This window comes from Nyctereutes procyonoides, unplaced genomic scaffold, assembly GCF_905146905.1.
Source record: "Nyctereutes procyonoides isolate TBG_1078 unplaced genomic scaffold, NYPRO_anot_genome, whole genome shotgun sequence".
Lineage (NCBI taxonomy): Eukaryota > Metazoa > Chordata > Mammalia > Carnivora > Canidae > Nyctereutes > Nyctereutes procyonoides.
Genome location: NW_026575036.1, coordinates 5,735,516 through 5,753,120, shown reverse-complemented (window position 1 = coordinate 5,753,120; position 17,605 = coordinate 5,735,516). Strand labels below are relative to the sequence as shown.

General features: G+C 42.3%; 1 pseudogene; it reads right to left on the bottom strand.

Moving 5' to 3' along the window:
• Positions 1-14,092: 14,092 nt before the first annotated feature.
• On the bottom strand, positions 14,093-15,878 carry LOC129505544 (cationic amino acid transporter 3-like; annotated as a pseudogene).
• Between the last annotated feature and the right edge of the window lie 1,727 nt (positions 15,879-17,605).

Below are 17,605 nucleotides of genomic sequence, written 5' to 3'. Positions count from 1 at the left end.
AGGACAGAGTATGTGATGATAATGTGGTAGGCCATGATGATGAGAGACAGAAAAATATCAAGATTTCAGATCCAGTAGCCATTAGCCATCTGTGGCTTTTATATTGAAATTAGCTAGAATTCAATTAAATTAAAAATTAAGTTCCTCTAGCCTACTAGCCACATTTCAAGTGCTCAGCAGTCACATGTGGCTAGTGACTACCAGTTTGGACAGCAGAGAGATACCACATTTTTATCACTGCAGAAAAAGTTCAGTCGGATAGTGTTGCCTTAGAGATCAACTAGTCACAGAATCATATTCTTAAGGAATATCAGGGAACTCAGAAACCACTTAAAACATTCTTCTATCCCGTCCCGGCAACTCAAATCTCTCCAGTACCAGAAAATTTATCACCTTTACAAAGTGGCTCATTTCATTTTTTGAAAACTTTATATTAGACAGTTCTTCCTTAAACTGAGTCAAAATCCATACCCCCTTTAACTTCTACTCTCCCTCTAAACACAGGATAAGTGAATGGTTCTTCCACCTGGAACTTCATCAGAGCATCAGTGCCTCTATTGTATCGACTTAGACTCCTCTTTTCCAGTTAGCCCATGCCACAAATGAGGCAGCTGAAGCATGGAGCAGTCCTGCCTCATGACTCCATGGCAAAGCTGGGGCTGAATCCAGGTTTCAGTTGGTGTGCTCCAGTCAAACCTTACTGCTTCCAAGTCTAGCAACTATGTCATTAAAGAATGTACGTATACGAATTCATAGAGTTGAAGCTCTTGGTCTTTTGTCTCTCTTTCCACTTTGTTGTTGTTGTTTCATTTTTATAATTTTCTTTTTTTACTGCATGAGTCTCACTTAAGAGACTCAAGGTTATTTCTTCCCCAGTAGAACAAAGCGTACGTGAAGTCTGCACGAATATTTCAGAACATAAAACAATTGTCTTCTCTCAAAATAATCTCAGCTGGCAAGTCCACAGATAACAACAAAAGGCTTGCTTTTGTTTGCTAATTTCAAAGCAGTACAAGGATGGAAGAAGAAGTTAGAAGCACTAAAGAGAGATGACCTACTTCCAAATGGTGTCTAGAAGAGAGGATGCTCTTGATGTCTATTCAGTAAGAAAGGGCATCTACCTCTCCATCAGGCACTATGGAGACTTTGCAGGTGAGATATTGTAAATGCCAGTTACAGCTTCAGATCTGTGCAACAAGCACTCACTGAGGTACTCACTGAGGTATGGGGTCTGTTCTGGAGCAACAAAAATGATCGAAACATTGTCTTTACCCTCTAGTCACTGACATGGAGGTGGGGTGGAGTCAATAAACAGCCAATTACCACTCTAGACCACTCCATTGAGCATGTCGATGGGTGTGTTTCAAAGGAACCAGAAGATCAGTCTTGGAGCTCAAATGGTCACAGCAGTTGCTGTCATAGCAGAACAACTTCTGAGAGTCACCAATTAGGGGGACCCACAGACCAAACTTCTTAGGAAAGAAGACTGCTCAAACAAGCCTGGGCCCAACAGAAGATCTGGCAGTGAATAAACAGCTATCTTCTCTAACAACAAAATCTGCTCCCTGATTCACTTCATTAAACTTGGCATGCCATCAGAAATAATGTCACCAGCCTCCACCACCAGCCATGCCCCTTAACATTCAGGTCATGGTTGACTATATATATGTATGTCTCTGTGTATATGTATATACATATACATATATATAAACAACACATGCAAATAGGATAGATAGGGCTTTATATAGAGTTATTTTATATATATGTATGTATACAAATACATATATGTATGGTTTTATATGTTATATTTTTAATATTTTAATGGTATTCTATTTGTACATGGGGCATATTTATGTATGCATACTTCTAGTTATGTATACATACTTCTAGTTTTGTAGAGTTATAAATATATGTAATATTTTTATAGAAAACATATGTATACACATTTTTGGAAGGATACACAAATTTTTCACGGTGGTAACCTTGGGAGAGCTGGGCTAAAGATCTTGGGGAGCAGTAGGGAAGGATAAATGGATCCTTCCTGAACTTTATTTTATAGCTTTTATGTATTTTATATTTATGTACTATCTATTCATTACTTTTAGAACAACAAAAATATTTTTATTAATATTTCGTTAAACTAAGGACACCGTCATCTATCTTTGCTTTGTTTTCCAACATGGACTCCAAAGTGCAAATAGAGTTAAAAGACCTTGTTTCAGGCTGGGCTCATCCAGGTACTTTGCCTTAGATGGCTTAAGTTGCTATGTTTTTCTCCACATCTGCTGACCAGAGACAAGTGGGCCCAAATTAAGATTATATGAGATGATATATTTGACATTGTGACAGTGCTTTGCAAATCATAAACTATGTCCAAGCCCCAACACTGACTAGTGGAGGAGTGCCCAGAACTACCCATCTTGATTAGTATCACCTGGGTCCTGATGTGCAGACAGGGATGGGTGTGATATAATGACAGGGAAAGGAGGAGGAGCAGGAAGAAAAGAAATGAGAAGGGACAGTAGCAGAGGCTGAGACAGGATAGGGTGGACAGGAGGCCTTGGGGAGTTCTGATGCAATCCGGACCTCCATGCAGAATGGTGCTCTGCTCTGGCGTAAGGCCTGAACTGCCATAGCTTGCAAGCTGATACCTGAATACCTTCATTGGAACAATAACTTATCGTTCTAGACATTTTCATGAGAATATGGGGAATTCCTATCTCTTTGTCCAAAAATTGAGCCTCCTCCCATTGTCTTATTAGAGTCCTTTGTTAACTCTCTTGAATCCTCTAATTATTAATTCAAACCAGCATATATTGACTTTCTCCTCTCAGCCAGGCACTGTGCTTAGTCCTAGAGACATGGGATGAATATAATCATCCTGTTAGTCCTGTTAATAGTGGGTAAGGGCAGGGAAATAACAATTACAATCCAGCATGCTATTACAGCAGGAAGATGTGCAGAGTTCTATGAAGGTGACTCTACATAGGGAGGGGGAAGAGACATTGAGAAATAGGTAGGAGTTCGCCAGACAAAGAATTTGAACAGAGAGACTTGAAAATGCATGAGAGATTCAGAAGAAAGTGAGTAATTGGGTTTGGCCAAAATAGAGAGTGAGGGCAATGTGATAAGTTAAATCTGGAAGTGCTGAGCTGAGTTGGTTGTAAATGGCATTTTGTATTGTGCTAAGGAGTTTACACTCTTGTCCAGTCAGCCAGAAGGGGCTCAGGAAAATGAGAATCAGTTCATTTGATTTTACATCCTTTATGAAAGAAAGCTTATATACCTACACAATTATTTACCTTTAACAAACTAATATTTTATTCATAGTAAGCACCTTTCAACCTACTTATTTCACTGTAAAGTGCAACTTGTTATTTATATTCTATATCTCTCAAATAATGGATTGGCCACTCACTAGTATTGGGCATATAGCACAGAAGAAAATTTAACCTTGTTTGGGAATCAGAATCCCTGGTTAGATGAATTGATAAGTTATGAATTTTCTCCTGTGAAAATGTAAGTACAAAATATTGCATATAATTTCAGGGAATTCATGGGACTCTTTTAAAAATTCCTAAGTTCAAGAGTTGTAGAGACAATCAAATGACAGTTTTGCCTTGACAGTTTGTTGGGTTTTTTTTTCTAGCAAGGAAATCATGTACAGAGTCTTAGGTCCTTACCTAAAGCCTTATACTAGATTTGATAAAATGAATCCAAAATCTTATTTTGGTGATAAAGTCTGAGGTCATCTTCCAAATATAGTGTAGAATATTGAATTATTTTGAAATCTTGATTAAATGAATTTTAATGCATATTTTATTAACAAAGAGAGGGTCATTCAGCTATTTAAAAATGCCCATACATGAAATGATAGAGGAAATAATTATATTAAATAACAAGTCTGTCAGATGTAAAATTTTCAAAAGCCTTCTCCTGCTGATGCCACATTAATGCTAGACTAAGTCTAGCCATAAATAAAGATCTCTCGAATTTCAAGGCTTGCTAGCATTCAGAGTAAAATATGATTCCTTTATGGGTTTATTAATCTAGAAACCCTTGAAATTGCAGCTCTTTTTGCACATGGAACAAGAATAACATCTTTTGGAAATATATTACTGGGCTTTCCTATTTGGAACCTGCAGAAAAGGCCAGGGGCAAAGGAGAAGCAGGAGGTGGAGGGAAGGTTGTGTATTTGAACTTTCTGTGGCAGGAGTGCAAAGAAAAAGATTCACTACTTGCCTTCTGAAAACCAAAATAGGATTTTCTTTTTTCAGATTTTTTTTGAAAAATAAAACACTTTTTCTAACACCTTATTGTCCTATTAACATGGGAAGAACCCGATCAGGTGGAGACTTGATCTTGAAGTTTGGTGTAAGGAAGGAGGATTAGACAGCTGGAACAGAAGTGTGGGAAGAACTTGTGAATACATACATGTGGGGAAAGAGACAGGTGACGAAACAACGAGTCCTGGCTTCCTCCCCTTGGCCGAATCCCCAACAGGGACAGATCTGCTAGAGAAGCAGAGCAGCTCTACTCCTATATGTCCTGGTGGGAGAGCACTGGTTTGCAGTGCATGTTGAGCTACCCCACATTTAGAGAGAGTATGAGATGGCCCTCTTGAGCACCCTTGGCCCTCAGACAACACAGTGAGTTCTGAAGTTTCTGCTGACAGGAGGAGGGCTGCAGAAGAAAGCAGATGGTGTTGGCTGTCCAACATGGCAGAAATCTCCAGGCCAAAGCAAAATGGCTTTGAAGCCAGGTTGCAGCCAAACTTCATGGGCCAAGTCGCCAGAGAGCAATCTTGGTCTCAGGCCAACCTGAGAGAGCACAGACCCATCACGCCAGTCTCAGAATTCAGGAGCAGCCACCAGCAAGAAGCCCAGGGGAAGAGGCAAGGCAGCCAGATTTCAGAGGATGGCAGCCAGTGTATGGTGGCCAGGGATGTCACAAAGAGCACAGGGAAAGCTCCTCATACACTCAGCTGCTATCCAAAAGGGTGGGAGGGAGCATTCTAAGAACCTGAGAATTGACTGAAAAATGGAATCGCCCAGAACAAAACATTTAAACTAGTTCTGGTTAATGGTATAATATCATATTTGAATTTGAATAGATTGGAATCTAGAACAAAAGGATACTGTTTAAATCATCAATCATTTGTAGGTGCCTCTAAATGTCTGTTGCATCCAGCAGAATGGAGGCTCATAGGGGAATGAAGTCAGCCATAGAGAAATGAAGAAGCTACATGTCCTTTGCACATGTAAGGACACTGCAAGTGAATTTGGAATCCAGCTATATCTTTTTTCCTGCTATACAGTTCTACCACAAATTCAGGATCATATCATAATTTATTACTTTCCTTGAAAAAATGGGAAAAAAATCCAAATTTTAATTATCAGGCTTTATCATTTTAAATACACTAGGCAAATATCATTATATGTGTTTAACAAATCATTGACTTGTCTGTTACATAGACCATATATTTTGTACATGTGCATGTGTGTGTGTGACACATACATGTATGTATCTTAATATTCTCTTTCCTTTTTTTTTCTGGTTACATTTCCCGTGTGCTGAGGTGGGGTATTTATTCTTCTGAATGATGCAGTGGGGTTAACAAGATAATAGGAAGGAAATCTTTTAAGATACAAGGACCTTGACACTACAGTTTGTTTCGATTTGATTAAACAGATGGAATTCCACTCAATGGAAAGTTGTGAAGGCAGACACCTATAGCATATACAACATCAGTGAACCAAAACCAACGTGGTGGGAAGTCGCAGAAATGAAAGGCGGCAGAATGGTTTCTAGCATCTCACCTTTTACCAACAATACTCTGCTGCTTTGAGCCTTCTCTACATTCAAAATTCAGGTTTTGTAACAATAAGAAAAAGTGATGTTTTTACTTGTGAGATACTAAATCCTAACCATCAGAGAATGGAGTGGGTGATTGCCTGGAAAACGACTCATACATGCTTTGAAAATCTCTCTCAAAGAGTAATTCTTTTATGAACATGTAGAAGAACCACTGGGAACTACAGTAAATGTGGGAGTTTTTTTCTGAATAAAACTATTGACATCTATCATGAGAGGTATTCTTCATGTTGTCATACATGTTATTGGGATGGCAAAACTAAACTTTAAGTGTTATATTTTAGAAGGTTTGATATGACCCAATTTTAGTTAACCGGGAAAATTTCTAATTAAAAATGAATATATTTGGAGTGACAGAAGGCTGAAAGGATGCTTGCTTCCCCACTAATTCTGTAATGTTGAAACTAGAATTAGTGAAAACAATACTATGATACTATGAAGATCCAAATTTAACTTCCTTCATTTTTGAAAAGGTCATAAACCTTGTCAATTTAACTAGAACCTATTTCTTTTTTTTCCTGCTTAGTTGCATTTTTGTATCACAGAATTGAAAAAACAATTTTAAGGTTTTACTTATTTATTCATGAGAGACACAGGCAAAGGGAGAAGCAGGTTCCATGCAGAGAGCCGGAAGGGGGACTCATCCCAGGACTCCAGGATCAGGCCCTGGGCTGAAGGCGGTGCTAAACGGCTGAGCCACCTGGGCACCCAGAGTTGAAAAACTTATCAGCACTCTGGTAAATATGTTAGCATCATTAATTTTACAGACCTTATTTTATTTTATTTATTTTTTTTTATAAATTAATTTTTATTGGTGTTCAATTTACCAACATACAGAATAACACCCAGTGCTCATCCCGTCAAGTGTCCTCCTCCGTGCCCGTCACCCATTCACCCCCACCCCCCGCCCTCCTCCCCTTCCACCACCCCTAGTTCATTTCCCAGAGTTAGAAGTCTTTATGTTCTGTGTCCCTTTCTGATATCTCCCACACATTTCTTCTCCCTTCCCTTATATTCCCCTTCACTATTATTCATATTCCCCAAATAAGTGAGAACATACACTGTTTGTCCTTCTCCGATTGACTTACAGACCTTATTTTAAATGAAGAAAAAATATCCAATTTAAAACAGAGAAAAGCTTACTTAATGTTAATATATGTATAAGGTGTGCTCTCTGTAAAGAAAATAGCAAAAGGAAACCGTATGTTTTAAGACAGTATCCACCAGTTTGTGGAGAAGAGGGCAGGATGGCGGAAGACTAGGGTCCCCATGTCACCTGTCCCCAGCAAATTACCTAGATAACCTTCAAATCATCCTGGAAACCTACGAATTCAGCCTGAGATTTAAAGAGAGACCAGCTGGAATGCTACAGTGAGAAGAGTTCACGCTTCTATCAAGGTAGGAAGACGGGGGGGGGGGGGGGGGGGCGAGAAATAAAGAAACAAAAGGCCTCCGAGGGGGAGGGGCCCCGCGAGGAGCCGGGCTGAGGCCGGGGCGAGTGTCCCCAGGACAGGAGAGCCCCGTCCCGGAGAAGCAGGAGCTGCACCAACCTTCCCGGGCGGAAAGGCCTCGCAGGGAGTTGGAGCAGGACCCCAGGAGGGCGGGAGTGCCCTCAAGCTCCCGGGGGCACTAACAGGCACCTGCGCCCCGTGGAGAGCGCCCACACCCCACGGCTGAGCTCCGGAAAGGGCTGCAGCGCACAGGGCTGGACCCGGGAGCAGCTCGGAGGCGGCTGGGGGGATCCCCGGGGAGGGGGCTGAGCGCCGGGAGCGCGATTCCAAAGCGCTGGGGAGCGCCCCGGAGCACAGGGCGCCGGGACACAGCCCAGGATCCGGCCTCCCCCCGGGACACGCAGAAGCCAGGAGGGCCCAGGACAGCAAGGAGGCTCCTGCAGCAGCAGGGCAGGCCCCGAGCTGAGCAGATCAGCGGCCCCGCCCCCAGAGCATCCAGGCCCCTGCAGACTGAGAGCTCCGGAGTTCCTGCTGGAGCTGACTCCAGGGCTCCAGAGCTGACCACTGCCACTGTTGCTGTTCCTCCTGGGGCCTCACAGGATAAACAACCCCCACTGAGCCACACAATGGCCTCACCGCATAAACAGTACAAACAACCTCCACTGAGCCCTGCACCAGGCAGGGGGCTGAGCAACTCCCCCAAGTGCTAACACTGATAATCAGCACAGCAGGCCCTCCCAGAAGACCAGCTAGGGGAAAAACAAATTATTGACCAAGCAGCACTGGAAAGTTCCAGGGGCGGTCGAGGGATTTACAGTATACAGAATCAGAGAGAATACTTCCAAACTCGTTCTATGAGGCCAGCATCACCTTAATTCCAAAACCAGACAAAAACCCCACCAAAAAGGAGAATTATAGACCAATATCCCTGATGAACATGGATGCAAAAATTCTCAACAAGATACTAGCCAATAGGATACAACAATACATTAAGATTATTCACCATGACCAAGTAGGATTTTTCCCCGGGATGCAAGGCTGGTTCAACACTCGAAAAAACAGTGTGATTCATCATATCAGCAAGAGAAAAAACAAGAACCATAGGATCCTCTCAATAGATGCAGAGAAAGCATTTGACAAAATACAGCATCCATTCCTGATCAAAACTCTTCAGAGTGTAGGGATAGAGGGAACTTTCCTCGACATCTTAAAAGCCATCCACGAAAAGCCCACAGCAAATATCATTCTCATGGGGAATCACTGGGAGCCTTTCCCCTAAGATCAGGAACGAGGGATGTCCACTCTCACCAGTGCTATTCAACAGAGTACTAGAAGTCCTAGCCTCAGCAATCAGGCAACACAAAGAAATAAAAGGCATTCAAATTGGCAAAGAAGAAGTCAAACTCTCCCTCTTCACCGATGACATGATACTCTACATAGAAAATCCAAAGGGCTCCATCCCAAGATTGCTAGAACTCATACAGCAATCTGGCAGTGTGGCAGGATGCAAAATGAATGCCCAGAAGTCAGTGGCATTTCTATACACTGACAATGAGACTGAAGAAAGAGAAATTAAGGAGTCAATCCCATTTACAATTGCACCCAAAAGCATAAGATACCTAGGAATAAACCTAACCAAAGAGGTAAAGGATCTATATCCTAAAAACTACAGAACACTTCTCAAAGAAATTGGAAAGAAGACGCAAAAGGAAGGAAATTGGAGGAAGACGCAAAGAGATAGAGAAATATTCCACGCTCATGGATTGGAAGAATTAATATTGTGAAAATGTCAATGCTACCCAGGGCAATTTGCACATTTAATGCAATCCCTATCAAAATACCATGGACTTTCTTCAGAGAGTTGGAACAAATCATCTTAAGATTTGTATGGAATCGGAAAAGACCCCGAATAGCCAGGGGAATTTTTTTTATTTTTTTATTTTTTATTTTTTTCATGTTGAATTTATATTTAAATCCCAGCTAGTTGGGATCCCTGGGTGGCGCAGCGGTTTAGCGCCTGCCTTTGGCCCAGGGCGCGATCCTGGAGACCTAGGATCGAATCCCACGTCGGGCTCCCGATGCATGGAGCCTGCTTCTCCCTCTGCCTGTGTGTCTCTGCCTCTCTCTCTCTCTCTCTGTGTGTGTGTGACTATCATAAATAAATAAAAATTTAAAAAAAAACTAAATCCCAGCTAGTTAACATATAGTATAATAACAGTTTGAAGTGTACGATATACTGATCAAACACTTACATACATTATCCATTACTCATCATAACAAGTGTCACTCTAATCCCCATTACCATTTACCCAATTCCCCCACCGGCTTCCCTTCTGACACCATCAGTTTGTTCTCTGTATTTAGAGGTCTGTTTCTTTGCTTTCCTCTCTCTCTCTTTCTCCCCCCTTGCTCTTTTGCTATGTTTCTTAAATTCCACATGAGGAAAATCATATAGTATTTGTTTTTCTCCAATTAACTCCTTTACCATAGAATAATACTTTCTATTTCCATCTATGATGTGGCAAATGGCAGGATCTAAGATCTCCTTCCTTTTATGGCTGAATAATATTCCAATGTGGATATATACAACATCTTCTTTATCCATTCACCAATAGGTGGATTTTTTGGACTGTTTCTATATGTTTGGCTATAGCAGATAGTGCTGCTATAGAGATCTGGGGACATGCCTCTTTTCAATTAGTATTTTTGTATTTTTTTATAAATTTATTTTTTATTGGTGTTCAATTTGCCAACATATAGAATAACACCCAGTGCTTATCCCGTCAAATGCCCACCTCAGTGCCCATCACCCAGTCACCCCCACCCCCCACCCACCTCCCCTTCCACCATCCCTAGTTTGTTTCCCAGAGTTAGGAGTCTTTCATGTTCTGTCTCCCTTTCTGATATTTCCCACCCATTTTTTTTCTCCCCTCCAGCCAGGGGAAATTTAAAAAAGAAAGCCATAGTTGGGGGCATCACAATGCCAGATTTCAGATTGTACTACAAAGCTGTGGTCATCAAGACAGTGTGGTACTGGCACAAAAACAGACACATAGATCAATGGAACAGAATAGAGAATCCAGAAGTGGACCCTCAACTTTATGGTCAACTAATATTCAACAAAGCAGGAAATACTACCTACTTGAAAAAAAAGACAGTTTTTTCAATAAGTGGCACTGGGAAAATTGGACATCCACACGCAGAAAAATGAAACTGGACCATTCTCTGAAACCATACACAAAGATAAACTCAAAATGGATGAAAGATCTAAATTTGAGACAAGATTCCATCAAAGTCCTAGAGGAGAACACAGGCAACACCCTTTTTGAACTTGGACACAGTAACTTCTTGCAAGATACATCCATGAAGGCAAGGGAAACAAAAGCAAAAATCAACTATTGGGACTTCATCAAGATAAGAAGCTTTTGCACAGCAAAGGATACAGTCAACAAAAGTAAGACAACCTACAGAATGGGATAAGAGATTTGCAAATGACATATAAGATAAAGGGCTAGTATCCAAGGTCTATAAAGAACTTATTAAACTCAACAGCAAAGAAACAAACAATCCAATCATGAAATGGGCAAAAGACATGCACAGAAATCTCACAGAGGAAGACATAGACATGGCCAGCAAGCACATGAGAAAATGCTCTGCATCACTTGCCATCAGGGAAATACAAATCAAAACCACAATGAGATACCACCTCACACCAGTGAGAATAGGGAAAATTAACAAGGCAGGAAACCACAAATGTTGGAGAGGATGTGGAGAAAGGGGAGCCCTCTTGCACTGTTGGTGGGAATGTGAACTGGCGCAGCCCCTCTGGAAAACTGTGGAAGTTCCTCAAAGAGTTAAAAGTAGATCTGCCCTATGACCCAGCAATTGCACTGCTGGGGATTTATCCCAACGATACAGATGCAGTGAAATGCTGGGACACCTGCACCCCGATGTTTATAGCAGCCATGTCCACCATAGCCAAACTGTGGAAGCAGCCTCGGTGTCCATCGAAAGATTAATGGATAAAGAAGATGTGGTTTCTGTATACAATGGAATATTGCTCAGCCATTAGAAACGACAAATACCCACCATTTGCTTCGATGTGGATGGAACTGGAGGGTATTATGCTGAGTGAAATAAGTCAATCGGAGAAAGACAAACATTACATGGTCTCATTCATTTGGGGAATATAAAAAATAATGAAAGAGAATAAAGGGGAAAGGAGAACAAATGAGTGGAAATATCAGAAAGGGAGACAGAACATGGGAGACTCCTACCTCTGGGAAACGAACTAGGGGTGGTGGAAAGGGAGGTGGGCAGGGGGTGGGGGTGACTGGGTGATAGGCACTGAGGGGGACACTTGATGGGATTAGCACTGGGTGTTATGCTATATGTTGGCAAATTGAACTCCCATAAAAAAATAAAACATAAATAAATAGGTGGTGGTGGAAAGTGGAATACTTAGCAAATGGTAGGTATACAATCATCATCATAATTTTGGGACTGTGGGGATACAAGTAATACATAAGAGGGATATTCCTTTTGCTTAGGAGATTTGAATATCTCCTTGACACAAAATAAATGGATGGAGAGAGGAAGGATTTGTAAACCTAAAACTCTATTTGAGCCCTAATGTCCAATAGGATTAGGAGAGTTGATAGGAGATTTCAGTGCTCTAGTAAGATTGGTGTTTTTCTTCTGTCACTCATCATCCCCATGTGTCACCAAATTACATACACCACACATCCACCACAGCCTCTCATTTAAGAAGTTGACTGGATAATTCTTGGATAACAATGATTTTGAGAGTTCATTTTGTACATTACCCTGTTCTGAGCAGGGCCCATCTGAGGCATTCCACACCCAAGTGAGACAGACAAGCACAAGGTCAGAGATCCGCTAATTTCACCAATTAACCCTCACCAGTGTGCAAGCCACAAATGATCATCTTCTATTCTGAATTCCGCAAATACTTCTTTTATTACTTTTTATTACTTTAGACAACACTTTCTACTTTGTGTTACAGCTTTGCTTTATACCTTGTATTAGAATATCAGCTTCTTTAGTGCAGGGGCCATATGTCATCTTTTTTTGGTCTTTTTCTAGTTTCTTTTAGTTATTTTTTTTTACTGAATATAATGAGCATACAATGTTCTTATATTACTCTCACGTGTCCAATACAAGAATTCAACTATTCCACATATTTCTCAGTGGTCATCAAGATAAGTGTTCTTTTAATTCCATTTATTTATTTATTTTAATAATAAATTTATTTTTATTGGTGTTCAATTTGCCAACATACAGAATAACACCCAGTGCTCATCCCATCAAGTGCCCCCCTCAGTGCCCATCACCCATTCACCCCCACCCCCCGCCCTCCTCCGCTTCCACCATCCCTAGTTTGTTTCCCAGAGTTAGGAGTCTTCATGTTCCCTTTATTTAAATCACCCATTCCCCTTCCCATCTCCCCTTTGGCAACTATCAGTTTGGCCCTCTACTTAGGAGTCTGGGTGGGTTTTTTTTTTATTCTCTCTCTTTTTTCTTTTTAATTTTTTTTAATTTGTTAAATTCTATATAACAGTGAAAACATACATATGGCATTTGTTTTTCTTAGACTGACATATTTCCATTAGCATTATACCCACCCAGTCCATCCATGTTGTTACAAATTGCAAAATTGTATTCTTCCTTATGCCATATATATATACACACACACACACTCACATATATATATATATATATATATATATATACATATATACATATATCTCACATCTTCTTTATTGATTCAGCTATCAGAGGATACTGGGTTACTTCTATATCCTGCCTATTATAAATAATGCAGCAATAAACATAGGGTACATATGTCTTTTCAAAATCATGTAACTAAAATTCTTTCCAACAGAAAAAGAAACCATTTACAACAAAAAGAGGCAACTGAATGGGAGAAGATACCCACAAGTGATATATCAATAAGGGGTTGACCCTCTATTTTGAAGAACTTATACAGTGCAATTCCAAAAAATATATATAATAATAATAATCCAAATAAAAAAAGGCAGAAGACCTGAAAAGATAGACACTTTTTCAAAGAGACATACAGATGGTCAATGGACACATGAAAAGGTCACTAATCATCAAGGAAATACAAAAATAAAACTACAATCAGGTATCAGTTTACCTAAAATGAAAAATAGAAGAAAAGCAAGTGTTGGCGAAGATAATGAAAAAAATGAACGCTCATACACTTTTAGTGGGAATGTTAATGGTGCAGGCATTATGGAAAAAAGTATAGAATTTCCTCAAAAAATTTTAAAAAGAACTACCATGTGATCCAGTAATTCTGTTACTGGATATTTTCCCAATTGCTACAGCCACTGTGGGGATCATACTCACCAGACTGAGATCAAGAGTCATGCTATACTGACTAAGACAGCTAGTTACATCCTTCACTAGTGGATATTTAACCAAAGAAGAGGAAAATGCCTTCAAGCTTCTTCTAATTCTAATTTTGTAAAAGTCAGTAAGCAGTAGAGACACAAAAAGTAGAAAGAAAAAAAAGAGAGAAGGAGCAAAGTTAAATCCTTCACTCTACCATAAATATGGAGCTCTATTAGTATTCTCACACCAATATCTCATAGGAACCCTAGATTCCCATGTGCTCAAGAGTATTCCCCATTCTGTATAGGGAACCAGACTGAATTCAGGTGTGATGATGTCAAACCAAAAAAGTACTGGCACTGCTGAGTTCAAGGTCTATGGTTTGGTCACTTAAGGCTGTGTTGGGTCCCATAAGCGAAGTAGATAACAAATCCAGTCAGCATCCAGGCACCAAATAGGACCCCGGTGCCAGCTGTCATCTGCACCATAAGATAAACATTGATAAAGATGCTCAGGAGTGAGTGGGAGGAGAGGCAGACCAGGTACCTTGAAGTGAAGGGCAGTGGAGCTCTGTGGCTGTCTCCAGATGACCCTGGTGATCCCAGTGATGAGCACCTGGAGCAGCACAACCACTGTGATCCGCACTGGGTCTTCAGAAAGCAGATCTGGCCACTGGGCCAGCACCAGGCAGAGGAGAGTCAGCAGCAGAGCAAGCAGTGAATAGCAAACATACACAACCCAGCCAGAGTGGAGTGGCGGTGGGACTGCCTGGAAAAAATAGTCTCTGTAGAGTTAGCTTCTCTGCTGCGGGTAGGTTCTCCTCTTGCACCTCTGCTTCATTTCCCACATTCTCCTCTTGCTCCTCTGCTTCGTTTTCTTTATTCCTCCTCTCAGGCTGAAACCTGATGATGAGAACACAAAAAGCTACCAGGGAATAAGATAGCAGGGTCGCAATTGACCTGAGGCCCAAGAGATCAGTGAATCCAAAGAATAATTTTATAATTACTGCAATCACATAAATGAATATGATGGACACCAAGTGGGTGTATGTGCCAGTGATGACCCTGGCAAGCACAGGGAACAGGAGGCCATCCTTTGCCATCATGTGTATCACAAAACGTATGGGGAACATAAAGCTCCAATACATGCTGATAAAAATACTACAGAAAATTGCAACAGCTACAACATAGTAGGCAAGGCCCCAGCCAATATGGAGAAATGCCTCAGGCAAGGTGCTCCCAGGTCGGAGCTGGTGGTGAGGCACCATAAGTGTAAGTGCTGCAGAGACACCAAAATACACCAAGAAGCAGGTGAGCAGTGAAATAACAACACCCATGGGGATGGAACGCTCAGGCTTGTGTGATTCTTTGACTCTGGTAACAAGAACGCTGAAACCTATAACAGTATAGAAACAGGTAGCTGCTCCTTGGAGAATCCCCTGGAAGCCAAATGGTATGAATCCTCCAGAGCCCAGAGAGCCCAGGCCAGAGGTGTCATTGAGTCCATCCTTTACGTAATCCTCTTTTGTGAGCTTCCAGTTGTGCAGGTCCCCCCTTAACGAAGCCAGAGATGATGACAAAACTGAGAACCAAAAGCTTTACCGATGTGAACAATTTAAAACTATGAAGAGCTTATGATAAGCCACTCTTTGAAATTCTAAGAGAAAAAAACCCAAGGACCAAAGTAAAGTAGATTAGATTATCTGTTAAGACTTGGGGAATGTGCTCTGAGATACTCTCAGAGATCTGGTTTCTAATCAGGTAGTCAAAAATTAAGGTCCAGGCCTGGATCACAATGACTGTATCAATAAAAAAGGAGAGGATGAGGTTCCAACCGGTGATGAATGCCAGAGTCCACCTACAGTGACAAAACAATAGAGATATGCGGAACCAGAATGCGGAACCCGGGCGCTAAACTCTGCATAGCACAGCCCAGCCAATAACGAAGTTAGGCCAGCCACCAAGAAGCATATCACAGTGGCTGGTCCTGCTTGACTACTAGCCACCTCAGCAACCAGGAAATACACACCAACCCCCACTGGCGGCCCACACCCAGGGCCACTAAATCCAGAGCGCTCAGGCTTCTACCAGATTTAAACTCATGCACTTTTTGTTCCAGCAGACGTCTGTGTACCAACTTTTCACCAAACTTGCGGAGTGCTTGATGCAGCATTCTAGCTGGAATTGAAGAAGATTCTAAGGTTCAGAGAGCTGTAGCAACCTCTGGGAGCCAAGAGTGTTAGATATGGTTCAGTGAGGCTGAACAGGACATGCTGAGAAGGGCCCCAGGAGGCAGGTGTTTTGTGCTCTGGGGAGTCCCTTGTCCTTTCCACACCTGGGCCCCAAGCCTGGCTGCTTTCCAGGGCAGAAAGTTCATGAGGGGCCCCACAGTGTGGTCATATGACTCTCTGCTGTTCCCTCACCTGTTTTATGACTTGAGGTGAGTTACTTACTCTCTCTATGCCTTAGTTATCTGTAAAATAGCAGCACAAGTGTCTGCTTCTGTAGCCTGTTATTGAGGAGAAAATGAAATTTATGCAGAAGAACTTTGCACATTTTAAATATTTCTAGGATCTGCTTTCGTGTATTTCCTGAAAACATGCGTCCATGGTCGACTAGAAGGGTAAAATGTTCAACATGGAGGAGAAATGTGATTACCTACCCAACTCCTGGCCTTAATTTTTGTTAACTCTGGACATTCTGAAATTGATTACACTTCAGTGTCCATGGGACTGCGAATTACATTGGGTTTTGCTCCGTGGTCTTCTCTGCATGACTTCTCTAGAAGGTTCCCCTGCACCTTCCCTCCTTGAACTCCAGCTGTAATCACACATCTGGCTCTGGGACCTTCACCTGTGGCTGACAGAGCAGAGGGCATGGAGCACAATTCTCCTTTAGGTTGCTTGGGTCAATATTCTCAGGGTCTCCCCTGGCCCTGAGAAGAGCTGGGGGAGCTGGTCTCAGCACAGTTGTGAGAAAGCCTGGGGGAGAAGGCAGGGGCCAGCTTGCTGTGCTGTCTTAGGTCTTCACATACTTGGCTGGTGGCTTCATCCCTGGTCCCTTATAACCTAGATTCAAGCATGTACCCTGGTCTCCAGGTCTGTATTCTCTACCTCAGTTTCTCCTTTTGTGGATTTCATATGTGCACTTGTGGGAGCCCTTAGCGAGTAGCTGCTTGAAGGCATTGATCCTGACTGCTCAGGTGTCTACACTGCTGACTCCAAATTAAAGGACAGTCACTCGTGTGTTATTTTTCTCACACTGTGTGTGACTGTTCTTTAGTTCTCAATGAAAAATATTCCTGGACTTTACCTCCTCTCTTTCCTCCATGAGATCCCTAACCAGGCTGTCCGAGTACCTTCACCAGAGCTGGTCACTTCCCTTTCCTGCCTGCCTCAGTTTCTCTTTTTCCTTCTCCCCCAACTCCATTGTGTGTGTGCCAGGCTGTATAAAATCTGAGATATTAGGGATGAGCTCAGGCCTCCTTTGATGGAGGCATTCTGGGGTGGGGGGTGGGCAGGGGATGCAGTGTCTATATCCACGTAGGGCCCCTGGGACCAAGTGGGCACAGGAGTGAGCCTGGGGCAGCCCTGGCAGCAGCCTGGCCCTGTCAGTTCTCTGGGCCCATCCAGCAGCAGCAGGTTGTGGCAGGGACCCGAGCTCAGCAGGAGCCAGGAGGGAGGGCAGAGGCTCCTGGAGCCACTCTGCAGCCCCCTCCCGGCCTGGCTCCCCCTCCTGCTGCACACCTGCCTCCTTCTCTCTACCTGTCTGCTCCCCCACCTCCTCCCTGCAGCCCTGGCTTCTTCCTCCATCTTGGCCTCCTTCACCTTCACCTCTGTCAGCAGATATGTCTGTCTCAGGGCCTGTCTTTCTGTCTCTCTGACTCCAGAGAGGACTGCA